Consider the following 21,569-nt stretch of genomic DNA (forward strand, 5'->3'; position numbering starts at 1 on the left):
AATATTTTTACTTCTTTTTTTTTTTTTTCTTCTTTCCAGGAAAGAATAAACATAAATAATGCAGGAGAAGGCTGAGTTCAGGGTATGGCAAGTGGCACCCACCTGAATCCTGATGAATCTGAGATTAGGGCATGTGGGGTTGGGTCCATGTGGAGTAAGACTCTGGGGACTAATCATAGCACCCAGGGAAGAAAACTTTTGTCGCGGTAGCTGGTTATTGCTGTGCTTGTAGAGCTCATCATCTTTATCTCCTAGAGGCAGAATCATTCTTGCACAGTATCTTTCCTGCAGTGTGTGAATACCAAAACTTGATTTTATGACAACAAAAATGACTATGTAGAAGTAAACCAGGGCAAGGGGAAGGTGTCTATATCATTCATTAACCACTTCTGGTACTGAACATATTTTGATGCTCAGGGAAGATGATGTAAAAGACCATGCAAGATAATCAGCCACCACATTAAGTTTCATCTTGACCTGAAAATCAGAGTATGGATTAGACCCTGAAGCATGAGGTTATACAACCCTTGCATAAATGCCATTAGCTATAACAGTTAAACAAAGATAGTTCTGTCATCTAGTCTGTGCATGAAACCTTTAAAATCCTTGTCTTGGTGGCCACGAGTCCCACAGTGCAATAAATCACTTCTCTGAAAAAGCATTTCCTATGAATTTGCTGTCTAATATAATAAAATATCTCTTGGATGTCATGTCCCCTTTTTATGTGTCTCTCTTCAAATTTTAAATGATTTTACTTCCTGATGGAGTCAGGGTATTGTTTAATCTTTAAAAGCTTCTTGCCTGATTTTCAGAAGTGCTGAGCACCCACAAATGAACTCAGTGGGCTCTGTAAATGCTCAAGATCTTTTTCAGATCAAGGCATGGTTTTTGATGCTTAGCCAGTTCACTGATGCCATTGATTCAAGCCCATTTGATGTAACAGATCTCCTGATTAGCAGAGAGTGGAGGATCACACCTTGGGAATATGTGCTTCCTAAAGGGATATGCTATCTGCTCTGAAGAAGCATTTAAAGAATTAAACCCCAAAACAAGCCCAAAGCCCAGTTGCTCATTCTCCAGCTAACAACTTACCTTCTGCAGCTCTAAGTGGTATTTAATCTTTAGAAGAATAATTACTGCTTGCCAAACATGTTAGCAAAACCAGCACAAGGTTGGCTGAGAATCCATATGTTACAATTATTGGGTCTTGCTGTGGTAATGTGGGTGGGCTGAAGGCTGAAGTTTTAAATGAAAGACGCACAGGGAGAGAGCAAGGGTGCAGTTGAACCAGCCCGTAGTGCTGAGGCTGTTCTGTATCTGAACTTACTCAATGGAAGTAAAATATTTTGCTTATAAAGAATTTTCATAAACATGTCTTAGGATGTGTATTAGAGGTACGTCTTAGGATGTGCATTAGGAGTAAGCTAAACAAGATGGTATAAACACAGGAATGGCTCTGTAATAGGAGAATAAATGGCCTGCCTCTGCTTCCTGCAGCAGGCCTGCGGAGGCTGCGCGCCCCGCGGAGCCCTCGGCTCCAGCGAGGAACCGCAGATCAATGAGCAGGAGCTCTGTGTTTAAATCTGGGAGATGCCTAAATATAGAAGTGCACGGCTAATTCCAGGATCCCATTTTTAAAACGTCTTTAAATTGCAACCACATCTAACTTATCTTCAGCTGAAATTAAAAAGGGCAGATCTACCTCAAGGGATGTCTTGGTGCCAAGAATATCTAAATGTTTCTCAGGCAGTGGAATGAACAAATCAAAGAGGACAAGCAGATTTTATTGGGTTTACTGTTAAACATTTATCCAAAGCGTCTTGCCAGATTCTGAAAGGTGTTTAAGCGTTGAAAGGCACAGACAGGCATGTAAGAGGGCTTTCAAAGAGTCTGAGCCCCATTCCCATTGAAATTCAGAAATACCTCAAAATTTGTTTCCCTCTATTTTTATCATCCAGCCTTGACTCCCATTAAACCCTAACTTAGGCAAACCTCAGCTAGAAAAATTAGATGTTCAGCATTTAAAATCTGGTAGATGCCTAAATATAGATGCAAAAATGCCTAATTTGAGACTTCCACTAAACTTCTGTTTAAAACTGCTACCACATCTAACCTATATAAAGGCACAAATCCACACTGAATAATAATAATAATAATAGAATTCAAATGCTTTCATCCAGATAAAGTGCAGCAATTGAATTAAAATCTGCAAGGATTTTTGGAGCCAGGGTGGACAGTGTAAGTTATAATCTAGTTTATGGTAGAAAGTACTAATTATATATCCGTGGTATTCATCTCACTAAAATATTTCCTGTGTGATGTAAAAAAAGTATGGTAAAGATTAATTTAATTATGCATTTTATAGATAAAACTATGTTTCTAATATTTTGTAACTAACAAGAACTTTAAAGGGCAGTGGTAAATGCATAGTATTTGGGAACCTTCAGAGACTAAAATAACTAACATATGGACCAAAATAACGTGTGAGGCCTGGATTAGTTTTGCTAACAGCCCTTTTAGAAATACAATGCTTTACTCAGTACTTAATCAGGCCAGCAAAAGAGCCAGTTCAGTATAAACTCTGGAATACTGGCCAGAAAAGGACTTTTTACTAGTTAAAGTGGGAAGTCATTTAAGCTAAATTGACAAAAAGCCAAAACTTTTTGTGCTGTTGAGGTTCGACAGTATCAAAGCAGTCCCATTCCTGGCACTGCTGTATTAGCAAACCCACGAGAAATAAACAACTGTGCTTTTCTCAGTTGTCAGCACTATCCGTTGAAAGGCTGCAAAATAAATTAGAATGTCCACCTATTTTATCTAACTCTCATCTTCCTGCTTGCAACCCTGTCACGATATTTTGGAACAAGGTGCATGATTGAATCTCTGTGCCTTGGTGGTGTCTGTGGGGTGTAGCATCCTCTCCCCATGGCAGGATCCATTCTATGCCCCTGGAGCTGGTGCTGCAAAGAAAGGTGAACTTCAGTGACATTATAGGAAAGAGAAACATCGCTATTGCTCTTTCTCTACCTCATCTTCAGATGGAAATGAATGTCACTGCTTCATCACAAGCAACTCCTGGGCAACACATGATAAACACATTAGAGGAGGGGCCGTGCTAACAAAACAACAAAAAGTTTGCTTTCTTGATGGAGTAATTAATTTTGGTGATTATTATTGGAAGCTGTGCTGTGCTCAGTTCTGTGCCTGTGGATAGGTGTTAAATTATTCCTGTGAGAAAGGCAGCTAAGGGTAGCAGCAGCAGCAGCTGTGGAAACCATTCATGCTGTAATAGCACTGCTGCAGTGTCCCCAGTGAAAGCCCCACCATGTAATGAGCAGAGGCAATTTCCACGTAACAGTAAACAAAGAGTATCTATGTGAAGATAGTCCATGTGAAGTCACTCTTGTCCAACCTTTTTCTTTTTCTTCTTTTTTTACCCATTCCCCTGTTTATTTTGTGGCCTCAGCCTGATTAAGGTCCCCTTTTTGTGTTTCTGCTTGGTCTCGTAGGCTGCATCACTAACAACTTGGTGCTATTTAGTTTTATTTGCTCTTAAAATGAACAAGGCATTCTTAGGATGTGTTATGTGATACTACTGTTTTGTTACTTCCCCTGGATAATAAAGAGTCTGGAAATTAATGATTTATAAAGGGTTAGTATTTGTGTGACAAAAACTAGGACAAGTTGCTTGTCTCGGATCCTGCTTGTGCCTGTAAATCCAAATATTTTAGATGATTCACTTCTGATTTGCATTTATTCAGAATCCTGCCCAACGTACTTTTAGCATGTGTAAGTCAAATGGACATTAAGCACTAACGTAATGGCTACTGAAGAGTGAACCTAGCAGAAGTCATAGGTATATTTTCTTTGCAATGAAATACATACACAGCTGAATTATATTAGAGAGGGACAATTCTGCACAGTAAACTCCAACTGGGCCTTGTTTGGAGTGCAAATAAGCTTCAGCCCTCCAGGATTTGGGAAGACAGAGTATCAGCCCCTTGCGCAACGCTGCTGGGAAGCGATTCTCCCATGGGGTCAGTCATCAGCTGCACATCGCAGGCTATGACTAACCTGATCTGTGGATTCATGTTACGGCGAGTTTTGAGGCAATTGTGGTTTCCACCAATCCAGGATTCCCTCCACATTGCTTCTTTCCATGCACCACAGTCCTTCCTGTGCTGACCCATCTAGTTGTGAAATCAGTCTGACGTCCAGTGCAGGGAACTGATCCAGCTTAAAAACACACACACACACACACACAGAAAACAAGGGATGGAGAGCCAGCTTGGGATGAGAACTGGGAACAGTGCAATGGGGCAAGAACACTCAAAGCCCTTTTTGTCTCCAAGCTCTTCCGTCACAGATGTCACAGTTCAGTCCACAGGTTTTGGACCTTTTAGTAGTTACCACATTATGTCAAATATGTGACAAACACAGTGAGGAAAATTTTACCTAACACATAAGGCCTGATCCTGTCTTAATTGTATATTAACTTAAGACAGCATTTACACTGAGAACATTTACACTTAGAACATGAACTTCTTAATAATAACTTCTTAATCTGCACACATCCTCAACTGCAATTGCCTTGGACTTGATTTAGCTTTCACTGAACTGCATAAGCTGGTCCCCATTCATATATCCAATTTAGCGGAGAGATACTCAAACACACTGTTAATAAAACAAAACTGAACAACATTTTGAGATCACTCTTAAAAAACAAGCATTGCTATGACTGTTGCTCCAGCTGAATGTTGGAAGACCTCTGTAGGCTAAGAAAAGAGCCCTTTTTTAAGCTGTGCACCTGCAAAAATGTCATTAAAAATCCACACAGAAATACTAGAAAACGGTTCTCATGTGAACTCGCCAACTCTTTCATGATACAAGCATAACTCCTGGGCAGAGCACGTGGGATCTATAACACCCTCAAACAATGGGCTTTTGTTAATGAGCTCAGGAAAGGCTCCAATATAATTTACCATACAATGGTGCAGTGTAAGGGACGTGCAAATCCGTAAATACACCCCCAGTGTTTTGTGGCTTTAAAACAGCACAGTAAGATCGCATAACCTGAACTGCAGATGTAGGGACAGAACAGACTATCAGCCACCCCCAGCTCAATCGCTGAGACTTGGGATAAAGTCATTAAAATGCTTCCAGAACCACGGATGAGTGGCTATGGGAAAGGAATAAAATGGTGGTATTATGTGTAGGGTTTTGCTCACATGCACCTGTATGTGCTAGATAAGGCATGATGTCTTCTATGGAATTTCTGAGAACTGAATATGGACATGAGTTCCTTGCTTCATTGCTGGTTTCTGCACAGGACCTGCTTGGAAAGGGACATCACACCAAACTTAGAGGTTTTAGTAGCAAAGTGTATCTACAGCATGTGAATGGAAAGATTGAAAGGTGCTATGAGGACTGTAAATTGTTACTATATTTCTCTAAAAGATTAACATCAGCTCCTCAAGAAAAAGACATGTCTACAGGCTGCTAATTTATTACCGGTAAAGCTTGGTTTAATAAACTTGTGGTAAATATTTTCTGCTGTTAAGACCCTGTAAGGCTTCAAAGGCTCTCATTTGCTTTGGGGTCCCTAGGGATGCTGGTGCCAATGAGACATGTTTCATTAATTATATTGCACAAAGAAGCCAAATATTGCACAAATGTGTGTAGCAACATTGTGAGGAATGCAGCAAGGACTCTTGCTAACTTCACAGAGAGCAGAGTCACCCAGCTGGGTGCTCTTTTGAAGGACAGTTAAGGCCTGAAACACACACTTGCATCCTGTCACACCCCAAAATTTTCTCATTGCTGTTTAGGCCAGCACAAAATGGCCAGCAGTTTTCCCTCTGGAATTCACAAATATCAGGCTGTCTTTGCCAGTGCACAGCCCTGTTAAAATAGGAATAGAAGGAAACAAGCAGGCTGCAGAGGTATCACAGATCCCTCACACCTCAATGTGTCGGGAATTATGCAGATATTGTGACATACCAGAGGATAACAACGACTGAGACTGTGTTCCATAAGTCTGTATCACCTGGACGAGGTTGGAAGTGTGGCATCTTGCTGCAAAGAGCCTGGAGGTGAGATGCTTCTAGGTCAGGTTCAGAGCCAGGGTCCTTTGGTGCTGGGAAAGGAAAATACCTGTGCTGTGAGCAGGTACGCTGCAGTAAAACGAAATATACTGGGGAAAATGAATAACCAGAGATATCTCACAGCCATTAGTAAAAGGTCACTGAAGCCATGTGATAATTGCACCTTTCAGAAGAACTTTTGGGAGAGCTACAGGCGAAGATGATTTTCCTAGAGGGACACACTTGGATAGAAACCCTCATTTTGATTCCCATCTTACCTTCTTGCTTGTATAACTCACACAGACCAGCAAAAAGCTGCATCTTGTCTGGGCAGGTGAAAGCCCCCAGTTAAACCAGCAGTTGATAAACTGAAAGCATGGACATAAACTCTTGACCAGTCCCTCTCTAAACCAGCTATTCTTACAATCTGTTTTCTTGGCAGCTAGGAAGGAAAATCAACAAAAGCTCTGTGATAACTGGAAAATGGAAAGATGCTGTTTGGCTAGCTGGGCACAAGAGCAATTACAGAAGCACACTGAAGTACTTACAGCTGAGAGAGACCTTAAGAGCATACGCTGACAGTGTGCCATATGTCAGGGCACGTGCTGCTTTATATTACTTGGTGCAGTGTTGTGAAGGAACTGTACTCTGCTAGTATATGAATTTTAAATGAATTGTTAACACATTTTATGAATCTGGTAAAGGGGTGCTGATGTGGGAGAGTGCACAGGTCTGTTCTGCAAGATGGAGTAAATAAATCATGACTTTCACAAGATAAAACTTTATTGAGTAGCAATAAATGACAGAAATACTTCTAACAGCATTTAAAGCCATGTAAAAGAAAGCATACTGATTGCCCCCGAGTATGTGTGCTTGTAACAGCTTGTGTTACACTGATGGGAGAGAAGGTGCTTTGCCAGAGGAGCACTGGCTCTCACACACTGGCTGTCATGCTGTAACTCACTGGGTCTTTGGTCTATAATGCCTTTCAGCACCTACATTTGTTGCTCACCATATCTACAACATTTTGGTGTCTTTCCCTAGACATCAACCTTCTCTCAGTCTGCCTTTCCCCACCATAAATTCCTCTGCTCTTTTGTCTCAAGGACAGTTTTGGACCAGAGGACACATCATCTGTGCTGCCCTCCTGCCTGGGTTCACACTCCAAGCAGGTGGCGGAAGTCATTCTCTACAATAACACACTCAAGGCCATTGGGGATGAGTAAATCAAAATTAGGCTGAAAAGTGGGCAAAACAAATTTCCATAATTTTCTCTTGAAGTTCTTCATCAGAATACCTTGACTTGCCCATGTATATTGGCCACTTGTAGTGGGGTGGGTAAGAGCTGTGTGGTAGGTCCTCTGCAGTAGAGAATGGACTCCAGAGCATCTTGAGCAACACATGCAGGAGTCATACCACAAATTTTGCTTAATGTGCTGGTGGCTGACATCACTGTGTTGCACACAAAACATTGGAGATCCAGAAGAGAAAACTTCCTGAACTGGTATAAAAAAACCCCTCTTGTAGCTTTAGTGATGTGGGCCAGTGTCCTAACACACGGGACTAAGGCACCCTTTCTCAAAATATTTGCTCGGCTTTAAGAAATACCTGCGTAGAAGCTGGGCTCTGAAAAAGAGCTTTTACTGCTATTTCCAGCAGCTAATTTGGTGCCAAATCCTCCCAGCAGCAACAGACACTCTGCTTTGTTAGAAAGTAACCAAATAATTTATCCGGACTTTCAAAACTGGAGAACTATAGTTCGGCATTATTGACATCAGGTCTAAATGGTCAGTTCCTGAATTGCCTGCAAAATTACCGAGCTCTGTTTACATCTCAGGTATTCTTTTCAGCATCCTTCTCTTCACAAGGCATTGATTTATGCTGCTAAAAGCCCGCTTGCCTGTCTTGCCCTGCCCTATCATGGTGGCTTTTAGTATTTGCTTTTGTCTAAGACTACCATTACTTTAAAAAATAAATAAACAAGCTGTTTAAAAAGGCACTTTCTTGTTCTCTGCTTGTATTTGTTTCTGTCATTTAGAGAAGAAAGAAGTCTGTGGAGGTGGTCTGCCCGAATGCCTTTCCCTTCTTCACTGGGCTGTGTGCCTGAGTTTGTCTGTTCTCCAAGAACCTGTGGGTCTCTTTTGAAAGTGCATCACCGTTCAGCAGGATCATCACCTGAGCGTGCTCAGAGACTCTTGCTTTCCAGAAATGCAAAGCCTCACAAGACACTCTCCAGGCTGGTACCCAGAGACCTACCTTAACTCACACTGGCTCCTGCCTTCAGTGCTCTTCCTCTGCAAGACACTCCTGCCCCTACATTTCTCAGGGATCATCTCTTCCATGCAGATTTGGCTCTCCATGCGCTAAGGACATTCAGGAAGGTTAGTTCTGCCTTAGGTAGAAGCTAGAGGTCCAGATGCAGCTTGAAATGGAGCCACTCTGATCTTCCTGCAGCTCTGCAAGAGGAATTACAAGGCAAACAGGCAATGTAATACTGGTTGATTTTTAGAGAGCGAGGACTGATTTCCACACACCAGGAAGGTAAGCAGCAGGAGTATTTTCTTTCATTTCCCTGGAGTGCAGTTTGTACCAGGAAATAATGAAGAGTCCCTTCAGCTGCTTTGTGAATGGAACAGTCTTGATATAGACCTAGTGCTTAAATAGCTTAAAGAATTTCCATTTGACCAAAAGGAATATCAGCTCTTACTGGTGAAGCCTAGTGTGGATATATGCAAAGATACCTCCACTTCAGACATATTTTACCAGTCAGGCCTGCCCTTTTACATAGCTTAACTTGAAATACAACTACAGAGACGATATTCAAGTCAAGGTATTACAATGAGACAGCACAGACCTTCTTAATCAGGGGATTACTCTGCAGAAGAATTTCTCCCCCTTCCCCCAATACTTATACCAAAGATACTTATCTAAACTTACCCAAACAGCTTGTACTTCAAAATCTTATGTAAACAGGCATTTATAAGGTGAGAAATAGCATCTGCTTTACCCCTGCACTGTCAGATTTATCAAGAAATAATTCGCCACATTTGTAGGTGTAATGGTGACTCACTGAAGTCAATGACAACATTTCCCCTGTAACCTGTGGGACCAGGATTGCAGCCTGTAATTTGTGAAATTAGGATCCTCCAGATTTAGGTCTCTGGTTTGATTTTGGTCTAGAACTACAATCTGGTCTATTACTTCTCTGCTCTTCATGGATATTGGGATGATCATAATTTATTAAAACAAGGGAATGAGAAAAAAAAAATCCAAACCCCAACAAAATTGTCTCCTACAAAAACTCAGACAACATCACTTTATGCTCTCAGGGAAAGATGGCACTTGGCACAGACTGAGATTTCATGCAACTATGCCCTTATCCCAGCTCAGTGCTAAATTAAAACAAGAAGAATTTCCATCATCCCAAGAGTTTCTTAGTTCCCAGAAAAACTCCCCTTCAACCTCGGAGATACCCACAGAAATGGACAAATGAATCTTTCTTCTCAGTGACTAAAATTTTGTAGAGTAATACAGTTTTTTTAAAGAAGTCACTTGCCTGATTGACCTCTTTTGGCTGGATGTGAAGCAGAATGAAACCTCTTGCAATGGGACAGCCTGATTTCCCCTCTAGTGCACTCACTCCAGGCTGCAGCCCAGTAAATCTGTTCTTCAATGCATCCAGAATACCATCAGCTGATCAAGGCTCAGCTGAACTCTGTATGCTCAGTGATGATATAGAGAGACCCAAGATAAGGAACTTTATATATACATGACAGTAATCCCCTCTCCATCCAGACATTTTTAAAGCATCTTGATATAGAATTAAAACAGAGAGATGTGAAAAGAGGTGAAATTATTCAGGATGTACAATGGAGGAATTTTATTACCAAGCTGACTGCATTATAAATCAAGTGCTCTGTAAATGCAATAAAACAATTGTTTAGTCTGCATGATTCATACCACAAACCTCAGTATTCTGTGTTTTGATCTTATTGCAGCAATAAACTGTCTAGACAGCAATTAACAAACTGTTTTTTCTTCAGATGTTTGGAGTGCCTTTGCTGCCTGATCAGCACTCAGAAATACCGGGCTTTTCCCCTATTCCTATTAATTATCAGGTTGATCAAGAAGCATGGCTAGACATTCTCTGTAGTTGTACAACATCTCTCTTTAAGTGAATTGCTATAGCAAAAGTACTGATAATATTGTTTTTCGTTAGTACTAGGTAGCTAAGATAAAGACTTATTTTACCATGGTGCTCTAGAATGAGCTTTAAAGTATAATTTACACTGAGCAATAGCATACCATTTTAGGCCCTTATTCAACCAACTGCTTACACAGGCACCCGAATTTAAGTATATAAGAAGCATATAAGTAATCCAAAGAGAACACGTGCATTTAAATTTTGGTACATGGCTCTGTACTTTGCTGAGTTATAGCCAAATAATTGATCCCTCATATGTAGTTATCCCTTTTTACAAAACAAGTGGAGCAGATGTAAGGCATTAATCTTGAGACCAAAAGACAACACCAGTGGGAAGCGAGATGGAAGGAGTCCTAAAGCATGGGACACCTTTTTTGGGGGGGGGGGGGGAAAGATGCTGGACAGAAGCCTGCAGAGGGAGGTCAAGACAATTTCTTCAGATACTCATTTTTCACATAGGTGATACAATGAAGCCTTTAAAATCCTGTAATATCCCTAGAAAGCTTTACAGGAAACTGAACAGAACCATATTTCCCATGGCAGTAGGTGAACCCTTCCTTTGCAGGAATGATTTAAGGTGCAGGAGGCACTCGCTCTGCAGCTAGAGTGAGGGTATTGTGGGCTGCAGGACGTTTGTTCAGTACAAACACGGAGGCTGTAAATGTAGGGTGCCTGCCTGTGCGTTTGTGCTCATAAAGCAACTTGTCACACATCATTGCCCTCTGCAGCTTCTTGCTTTGGGAGGGTGATGCAGCTCTGTGAGACCTACAGGAGGTGAAAACAAACAGTCCTCAATTCTCGCCTAGCATAAAGGAGCAAAGCAGCGTTTTGTCGGCTTTCAGGGTACCTCTCTGGCTGTTCCTGCTGGTGGAGAAGCCGCTCCACTCCCAGCCCTTGCTGGACAGCTCCCGGGGCTGCGGGGCCAGGGGGCTGTGGGACCAGGGCTCATCCACACACGTACACTAGGAGTAAGTTCCGCTGGAGCGAGCGCGGGTCTTCCTGCAGTGGCAGTCCAGAGAAACATCCACAGGCGGCTGTAGAAACACATGGAAAATTCAGCTAGGGCTCTCGGCTTGCTTTCATTTGAAGAAATTCCATAGGGCTTGGCTGTCATGAGGAAATATGTGATAGCTCAAAAGCAAAATCAAAAATTCAATTTCAAGCTGCTTTTCAGAAGTTATTTCAATAATAATCTTCAAGAAAAAAGAAAGTTGGTTGGTTTTGTGTTTTGTTTTCTCTCAGTCCCTATTGTGGCAGTGGAAGGGGAAAAAACACCAAAAAACTTACAGAAAAGAGAAGGAAAAACTAAAATCAAACCCAGTTTGATCATCCTTGAAAGCAGAAAAATAACAAATTAGTTGCAATGAAACTTTTCAACTAAATACGCAGTGTTTCACAGTTTTCATTTGCAGTATTTCTGACAGTTCTGGGGGACTGTATCTACAGAGGTGAAATATTTTATGTCTGTGTAAGAGATAACACTATGGGTCTGATCCTGATACACAGAGTATAAAATGTGCTCGCCATCCTGACCAGTGGGAGCGAAGCAAGTGGTATTTTTAAGAGCCATGAAAAGACATGACAAATCAAGCTTGGAAAGTTATTTTTTGAGCATTATGTGGTTTATGTAAGGTTCTGTAACGCATTGATTTTGTTAGCTTTATCCGTACTCTATGGCACCCTAAAATAACTCGTTGATCTCTCAGCCAATGGTGATGATAGATAGGATGCACACTCGTAGTGCACTTGCAGAGAGACTATACGAGTTTGATGTTCAGATGCTAAGGACTCCAAATGCCTCAGTTATTAATTCATCTGTTGATGTTGGCCCTAGTGTTGCAAAGATTTCAGTATCACAGTATCCTTTGCTTTTCTGGGAATACCTGCAAAAAAGTAAGTGCAGTCCTGTTGGAACCAGAAGTAACTTTCAGGGTTCATATTTACTTAATGTCTCTCTACAACTTAAGAGCATAAAAAGTAAAAGGTTTAGCTGCCCTTGAAACAAAACAGGTACCCTCATTTCTTTCCTGAAAAAACCCAAACCCTGGAAGCAGAGAACCCAAAAGCTTCGCCATGTTCTGTTTCATAAAGGTCACAGTAACAGGGAGAAAAAGGAAGATTCTGCAAACAGATATAAGAGGATACACATCTTATAGGTTATTGATCGGATAATTGATAAGTCCAGCACACAGTAATCACAGTGTCTGGGTGACAGGATTTAGCAGTTATATCTGGAGGGGCTGCAGCAGATGTGAGGGGATACTATTTAGGAGTGACCCTGGGAAGTGTGGGAACCACTGTGGGAGTCAATAAGTGCCCCATAATCCACTGACAAATACTTGCTATGTTTGTTTGGTTTTTAAATTTCAAAGAGTTTTGCTTAAGGAATTGTACAGCATTTATAAAATCCTCCTCTTGGGTCAGCTTCTTTTTCTTTTAAATAAACTCATTCCTTTGGAAAACTTAAAAAGGAAGCTTGCTTTCATTCTAATTTGCTTTTCCTCTATTATGTATGAACACTGGGCAGATTTAGGAGGATTGCCTATGAAGCCTGACCTGCAGCTTTGATATATTTCCCTGGAGAAATATCTTTTTCTTGAGGAAAGAGGAAAAAAAAAAAAAAAGAGGAAAAAGAACTATGCAGACTTTTTCAAACAATTATTAGGAAACATGGATGGCCAGTCAAATCAGATTCTGAGCTTGCTAACCTTGACAGTCTCCCTTTAAATTAACTTTGCAGCCTGGAAACATACAAACAAAATCATTTAAAGAATTTATCCCAAGAAGGAGCAGTAGCAAAGCTGAGATTCACTGCACTGCTTGTCTGGTGCAAGGTCTGGAGGGCTCAGTGTACCCACGGCATGGCAGGGTGGCCTGCCTGGGTGCTCTCTTTGCATTCACCTGGGTCCCCTGTCCAAGGGGCAGGAGAGCAAGAAGAGGTCTGGCTGGGAAGCTGGGGTGAAAGCTGATTTACTTTAAGATGTTTGCCGGTAGGAGCAGCATGTGAAGCACAAACAGGGGTCCCCTTTGGCATGCTGGCTGGGCAGCCTGGTGGGATGCTGCAGCTCAGCACTCCCTCTTGCAGCTATAAGGCACCCATCCATCCACCAGAAAATCGCTACCCATGTCAGGGAAAGTTGTCTTTGCAGTGGAAAGGATGAGGAGTGTGTACAGGAGGGGCTGTATACACAGGAGAGAGATGCAGAACACCTCCATGCCCCCACAGCAAACACCATCCTACCTCCTGGAAAAGCCGGGGTAGACTCAGAAGTGCAGCCAGATCCCATCTCATCCCCCTCCCCCCCCCTTTTTTAGCATATGATTTCACTTGTGGATTTAATCCGCATCAACAAGCTCCTAAAGCATAAATTACACTTTGTTCTCTGGCTGTCCTCAGGATTGTAGCTCATCTAACTCCCCCACCTAGCCAGGCACCCTCTAAAACTCATGATGACATATTAGCACTTTCAGAATATTTTTAAAAGGCAGTTCAATAGAACTTACATTTCTCATGTAGAAAAAAAAAATCCCTGCAAAAATTTTTCCTTTTTTTTTTTTTCCTTACATTTAAATCTTGGGCACAAACCCACATTTTCTCTGTTCACTTGTAGATTTTTCTTCGGCTTAAAGAAAAATACACCAGGAGTAAGGCCTGTGCTGAGGAGCCTGAGGAAGATGAGTGGAAGGAGAGTTAAAAAAAGAGATCTGATGTGTCTTTTGTGCTGCTGCACAGAAACTGCTGCTGTAATACTGCAGCCAGGCACGCTCATTGTAGAGCCAAACAGCAAAATAGTAGCATTGTTAAGCTACATTGCTGAATTTAATTAGCCTTTTTTTTCCCTCTTCTTTTCCACAGAGGTAACCCGTGTTTCCACAGGAGATGGAAGAGCAGGCTTGGTTAACTGATTTCCAAGGTTTTTGTGCAGAAGCACAGAACAGCTTCTACAAAAGGGTAGAACTGCTGCTGTAACTGCCGAACTAGAAGCAGCTGCTACAAGTTTATTCTTTCTTTCACATTATATTTTTTGTTAGCTAACTTTGGATCTTGCAAATAACAAACAGCACTCCGGCAACCCCGGAAATCTTAAGGAAAAAGATTATCAGGACCACAGATGTTGTTCAAAACAGAACTACAACATCCCACAGGACTCACCTGCTTTATAGCTTTATTCCGAATTCTAAATTCAGATAAACGTCTTCAGAATGCTCCTGCCCTTTTCCAAACCAAGCCATAATTCACTGAAAAGCACAAGTCTTTGAAGAAGAGTCCTCTCTAGCTCCAGGCTTTATAACCATATCAAGGAAAAGTAGTTTCACCTGGGTTTGTCCCCAGATCAGGTGATGTTCATCCATTTCAAATAACTATAGCTTCAAGAATTAGCTTTCCTTTAAACATTGGGAATTTAAGTGAATAAACGCCTGTATTAATCAAAGCCTGATGGAATAGTCTACTGAATGCCATTTATCTCTCAACATCAAGTTTCATATAGCTCTCAGTATAACATTAAAGCCAAACCAAGTTTAAAATCTCAATATTCCAAATACATTCTGTTGCATTTTTCTTCCACTTAATGCTGCCAAACAGTGAATCTAATTAACTGGACACAGGAGGGCCTTTATGAATGGAATGTAACATAACCATACAAAGTAATCTTGTTACATTGTAACAAGAGGTTAAATACCACTTCCTGCTATGTAGTAGCTGTTAAGTATAGTATTGATGAAAAATATGCTAATAACACCTTCTGAAAAGAATAGCTTAGTTCTTGTTAGCTAATCTCTGCAAGCTGTTTGGTAAGCTGCTTTTGTGGTATGGTTATATCACATGCACATCAAGCAAAACTATTCTGTTATGTCTATCACCCTGTTTTAAACCAAAGAGTTGTTTTTTTTCCACGGGGAAGATTTACATACATATACATATAAATATATAGGCAGACAAATAACCAGTGTTTTGATCTGTTCCTCAGCACTCTTCCCACCCCTTCCTCTGAAGGCTCTTGCTATGAAAGGGGCTGCCAGGCGTGAGGCTACTGACTGTATCAGCGCTAACAGTGCGGAATGAAGGCAGAGTCCGGAACAAGAGCCTGGGTCTAGAACTTAAAAATCCCCAGAGTTTCAAATAGAGCTTTTAAATACAGATTTATACTGAGAAATGAGAATTGGGCTTATTCTTTCACTTGTAAATCAACAGAAATCTGCTCATAAATCATTGCTATTTGCATCTGGGGGATAATTGTTAGTCAACACTCACAGTTAAACCTGAAATTTTAACTTAAGAACAACATCAGAAATGTTAACTGTTTTAAATCGCAGCAGCTGGAATGGATTTTCACAGTCACTGAACTGATTTGCAGTTGCATTAGTCGATCAGCATCTTTCATTAAGTGTCTATAATGCAGGCAGGGACATCATGCTAAGCCCCTGTGTTTCTTCTGTGCATGGGCCCATCTTTATCTGGGGAGTAACGTTCTGTTTTCTTTTCTCCCTCTTCATTTCCATAAACAATATGCACAATTCTCTGAGCCTTTCAGACTGCAAATAAAGGCAGAGGGCTAAGTAAATTTGCTTCACACCAATTATTTTTGTGAGGTCACTGAGTTAAGCATTAAAGAATACTGCTGTGGATGAGCACCGGGGAACAGTATGATTTGTGCTATGAACTGGACAAAAGCACTCACTGCATAGCAGAGTACAACATTTATTGGGAAGCTTTGTTCCGTGAGTTAACAGAAGAATAATCCTTTCTTTTAACAAGTACGAATTACTCATTTTACCGCACAACCCAGCTGCACTGTAAGTCACTTTTGTAAGTCACAGCACAGAAAAGAAAGTGAAAGATATGTGATTTCAGGGAAAAAAAAAAATAAAATTGATTGCTCAGTTCTGTATTAAGCTGTTTTGCTCCTATGCACAGCGTGAGGGTGAGCAGTCGTCAAATTATTGTGTTGTGGTTTTATGCAAATAAAATTACAGAAGGAAAGAACATTTTCAAACAATCAGAAGCCAAGTGAGGAGCCAAGAATCCAGCTGTTGTGGATTTGCATCTCTTTATTGTCACACTTCTCACAGCCGCTTCCACCAGCCAGAGGCTGGCCTCACATCTGACTGTTTACTATGTCAGGCTGGCTTGTGAGCAGTAAGTAACTGTGACAAAATGCTCTGCACATGGGTAATTGCTGATGATTACATTTCAGACAAAGGACATGAGCTTGAACAAAACAGCAAGGCAATATTTCCCCAATGGAAGACAAAATTATACAGTGGTTATATTTCTATTAATGGAAGAAGGAGTAAGTCTTAAAGCCACTCTGAGCATTTCGGGATGCAAGGTCAGAGTCAGACCCTGAAGTTTCAGGGGATTTAGAAAACCAAATTCAAACAGAAGAGTATTATTGTGCCTGAAAAAAATTAGAGATTAGGCACAGGCTAGAGCTGATGGAAATTTGATCTGGAAAAATTGCTGCAGGATCTGATACTTTATCATGCTTATTAGTAGGTAGGCTTAACAGTGGTACCTGTGCTGGCAGTTTTATTAAACCAAGTTACTTGATTTTTGGACACTATTCTGTTACAGTAAAACATAAGTGACTATTACATGTACCAATAAAAGGAAGGCAATCAAATTGTTCAATTATTTCGTAAAAAATAGTTTTAAAATTATACATCTATATCCAAATAAAGCACAGTGTGCCCTTTGTAACCAAATGAAATCCCAAATGTAACAATGGCCTGAATTCTCACTGCCTGATTCTCATCTGTGCCAGTGGTACCCAGAATTAGAGATTGCTCCCTCTATCCCCATTAGAGATTTCCACCACCCTTAAAGGACTAAAGGAAGGAAGGCACCAGTCCCTCCGTGCTGGGCTGGGTTATGGTGATGCACCCCATGGGGCTCCCGCTTATCAGGACTGCTTCCACCATGCTCCCTGTATATATGTCCCAGTGAGTGCAGATCCACACACCAAAATCAGGCGATGACCCACCTCCTGTTCAGATCAGGGGGCTTGGAGTTGGCAACAATCCACTTCTGTAGCAGTTTTGGGTTTCCTCTGCTCTCTTTTAAACTGTCAGCCACCCGGCACCCTTGGGGTGACATGCAGGTATCTTGCAACGACAGATTGTAGCAGAGAGTTTCTTATCAGAGGCGCAACAGCATTTAGAGCCATTTGTTGGTTGGGTTGTGGTGTGGTGTCTTTTGGCCAGTCACTATATCAAGCTTCCCCAGGTGCTTCAATTAACCATTTGAATGACTTTTCCCTCCTCTTATATATCGGTTCTGAGTGCTGAGTGACTGTACAGGGTGCTCATTGTAAACCTGAGTTTTGCTGAGATTATGTGACCAGGCATGTGCTGGAAATATCACAATGGAGAATACTGTCTGTTTTTATTAAAAGATAATATTGTCTGTGTAAAAACTGACTTCTTAAAGAGAGCTTTGAATCTTCAACTATTTTAATATCTTCCTTGCTTTCATTAATAGTAGAAGTGATTACAGCTCTCAAAATAGGAACAATTGCACTGGTTGTAAGGCCTCATTGGGTCATCTCTTTGTTCAGACAGTGAGAGTATCACTTAATTACTGTCAGACAAACCTATCCCTCATCCGTTTACATTATTTAAGTTAGTAAGGGCTGAAGCAGATCAATACACATGAGCATGGTAAAAGATGTCATTTTGTCATTTACAGTAAGAGACAATACAAAGAATGCAATATTTGCTCCTTTCTGGAGACATCTGGGTGTCAACGATAACATCCAAGGTCTTTGCCTTTGTCACAAATATTTGATTGTCTCGTCAGCACCCTCAGTCACTAACAAACCCCTCCGACATTTACCGGCTGCTGCCCATTTTCAAAGCGAAAACAATGGCAAGAACCACACATCCCTCTGCTGCAGAAACCTGGGAAACTCTTTGTTTCATTTTTTCCCCACTGTGCTGAATAACCCTCCTGTCCATATGTCAGTAAATCCGAGTTCCTTTACACTTTCCAGACCTGTGTGGACCAGGCTAATGTGACTAGTGCTGACAAAAGGACCACTGCCTCCAGATATTAAGCATGAGTGCTGCTTGGAAAACAATATAACAGATTCATAAATTGATTAGTGTCTGCTTGGAATTTGGTGCTATTTATTCGATCCCGGGGATGAATGGGGAATTTTCCTTGAGTCATCTTCCTGTTCTCTAGTGCTGCAGATTGGAATGAGCATGAAGGGCAGGCATGACATTGCTGCTTTTAAAGTGAGCACAGAGAGTGTAAACAGTTCTGAAATGAAAATAGCAAATTCCACAGTTATGACTCCAGTAAAAGTTACTCAGGCATTTAAATAATGGGACTTCCTACTCCCCAGATATCTTCCTTTCTGAAGAATTGTCTCAGGAAGGGATAGCATCAGGGATCATAAATTGTCTTTTGGCTTTTCAACACTTTACAGGCTCCCATGCATCGCCAACAATAGGACTGGGGAATGACTCTTAACAGCTCATTAAGGCTGTTTTTGCCAAATGCAAATAATAAAAAGGCCTCTTAAGAGGCTGTCTCATTTTTATTCAGAAAAGCCTACTACAGAATATAAAAAGATGCCATAAAATGGAAATGCAATAGAAGACCCAGTGTAGTTATCTTTGGTGTCCTTTGAAAGATTTCCAGGCTACCTTCAAATCTCATGGGCATTTCTGGGTGGATTGCTGAACGATTCTGCTCTGCAAATACAATGGTTAATTCAGAAGGGTACTTAAAAAGAAATACAGACACTGTACTGGCAGCATACACATTTCTGGGGAGTAAGGGAGCAGAAATAAATAGGAATGAGATTCTAGTGGACTCGCATCACAGTGGCCAAAGTTTTTTAATATTAGTTCCCAATTTACTCCCTCTGCTTTGATCTGACTGTGGGTCTGACTCTTCTGTGCTTTTGACCTTCCCACAGACAAAGAAAATACATTTTGGCTATGCATGAAATGCAATTTGGTGTCGCCAGACAGGAAACTCTCTCCCCATTTGTATGCTAAGTGTTGGACTAGAATTTCCTAGATTAGTGCAAGCAATGGCAGGAGAACCACGACTGAGCCTTTACTGGAGTTTCTTGACTGTTGGTCCCTCCAGCCTTTGCCTCACTACGTCTATGCTCCCATTTTACTTGGAGGGGCTTATTCCAGGGAACCCTCTGTGGGCTTTGCATTGAAGACTGTGATAGTGTAGTTTGGATAGAGAGGCACTTCGGATCCATCTCCCTCTATTGTTAAGTCCCAGTTCACATATGCACCAAAGTCACTGGACTCATTTCAACTGAATAAGCCAATTACTTTAGCACAGCTTTAGAATAAGTCTCTGAAAACTAATAGAACAATAATTTATATCAGCTAATGTACTAGTTCAATTGATTTACACAAGTGACCAATGTTAATGTATTTATAAGTGATTTAGATTTACTTCCTTTTCCTCCCAGAACTGTTTTCATGCAATACAGCCGGGGGGTGGGGGGGAGGAGGGAGGAAGTATTTGCCAAAATCTTCTGAACATTTGCTTCAATCAGAATTATTTAAATACTGATAGGTTTTCCTTATCTTTATTATAATCATTGTTATTTATTATGTAATAACACTAGAAATCCCTCAGTGAGAATCAAGCTGTTGTTGTGGGAAGTGAGTCTGTTACCAGTATTCCCCAGAAGCTGGCTGCACGTCTCCATGGGGAATCTGCAGTCTGCAGAATTAGGGCTCTTCATAAATTTGCTCTACTCTCTTAAATCAAGCTTAAGAATTAACATGAAGATCAGACTCGGTAACTTCTCTTGAGTAAGGCTTGAAAAAAATGAAACAAAAGAGAAATACGCTGGGAAGGCTTGCAGGATTTGGCCCAGACATGATCCATCTCTGGGAATTATTCTAAGCAAGTGCTGGCCCATATTAACTCTGACGTTGCTTTCTTCAGTACTTACCTCTGCATAGCCTGAGCCAGTAGGGTCACATCTCTAATGCTAGGTGAGGTTTTCCTGAAAAAGAAATAGGGAAATGAAAAGAAAGGAAAACCTGAAAACTAACCCCTAAACTAACAAAAATAACAACTATATCTTTGGTTTGGGGCTTTTCTCTGGTGTAAAACTTAAGGGGGGACTTCTGGCTGTGTTCTATACAGTTGCTGATGTTATGCCACGTGCAAGCTTACACTGTGATTTATCGCAGTTTTCACTACCTTGGCCTTTCAGAGTAGAAGGGATGGGCAGACTTGACTTTTTAAAATGCAAATGAACCAGAACCTTGAGAAGCCTTGGAATATTTTCCTAACTTCCCGAGAGCCCATAAAAACATGCCTCTAACACTGTGTTATGATGGGAGACCCCCAAGAAGCAGTGTCATGAAAAATGGCACTGAGCTCTTAAGCACAGGAATCCAACCCATCTCCATGCTTCTGAGAAGCCTGGTAAGTTAACTTCTCCTGAGTCTGCTCTCCATGTTCCCTGCCCTCCCACATTTAAAGATTGCATTGATTTGATAGTGGTTCATTTGCGCTATGCCCTCTAAGGAAAAAGAGAGTAGGGTTAAATTGTGAAGAGCCCTCAGTTTTGAAAAACTGCTGAGCTCTACCATATGGACTGCTATATGGCAAGGAATATGCTTTATTGGCATTGCTTGGAGGTTTACAAGCAATCTTCTTGAAGTTTTAATGGTTGCTTGGGTGATTTATCCTGTCTTGAGAGTCAGTGCTGTTAGGAGGCACCCGATTCTTGAGCTCTTGCTTTCCTTTATTATGAAAACCTTTAATCTTTCCTACATGTACCATAAATAACCTCATTATGGCCACACAGAGAAAATGTAACAGTTCCCATGTAAGTTTTGACTTTTTACTTAACACTTTTATGAGCTACTTTAACTTCACAAGGGGGATGCTTAATATACAGCAGCACAAATTTGGGGGTGAGGAGCACAACCAGGAATGAAGTGTCATACGATTTTGTGTCTTTGCAGCCATTAAGTCCAGCATCATTTTTCAGCCAGGACTGTTGGCATGAAGACAGGCTCTCTTTGCTTCCTTGAAATTCTCAAGGGCATCTTGTGCTGCTTCTTCCAGTGACTGCTTCAGAGCATTTGGTACCCTGATACCTGGTACCTCAACCTAATATTTCTCCTGCAACACATTATTTAAATGTGTTCTGCACCAAAGTGTTTTCATGGAAGAAAGAAGGAATATCTTTGAAGGCTGGGTTGGGAAGCATTGATAGAGTTAAGCTGAAGACAGAAGTGTTGAGGTTCAAGGGAGGAGTAACATTTGCTTCTAGAGA

The 21,569-nt window shown here is 41.1% G+C and overlaps 1 long non-coding RNA gene across 3 annotated transcripts; it reads right to left on the reverse strand.

Moving 5' to 3' along the window:
- Window positions 1–1,635: 1,635 nt before the first annotated feature.
- Window positions 1,636–14,531, reverse strand: LOC136020530 (uncharacterized). 3 transcript variants are annotated; one of them, XR_010615383.1, is made up of 7 exons: window positions 14,441–14,531; window positions 11,135–11,321; window positions 9,640–9,798; window positions 8,340–8,539; window positions 6,001–6,136; window positions 4,075–4,236; window positions 1,636–2,960 (listed from the first exon to the last, which is right to left on the reverse strand). It is a non-coding gene; the product is annotated as an uncharacterized LOC136020530 (long non-coding RNA). The 3 variants fall into 3 exon arrangements; XR_010615384.1 differs by having other exon boundaries at window positions 9,640–9,805; XR_010615385.1 differs by lacking the exons at window positions 1,636–2,960; window positions 4,075–4,236 and adding an exon at window positions 4,502–5,332.
- Window positions 14,532–21,569: the final 7,038 nt, after the last annotated feature.

The sequence above is a fragment of the Lathamus discolor genome, chromosome 11 (assembly GCF_037157495.1).
Source record: "Lathamus discolor isolate bLatDis1 chromosome 11, bLatDis1.hap1, whole genome shotgun sequence".
In the NCBI taxonomy this organism is placed as follows: domain Eukaryota; kingdom Metazoa; phylum Chordata; class Aves; order Psittaciformes; family Psittacidae; genus Lathamus; species Lathamus discolor.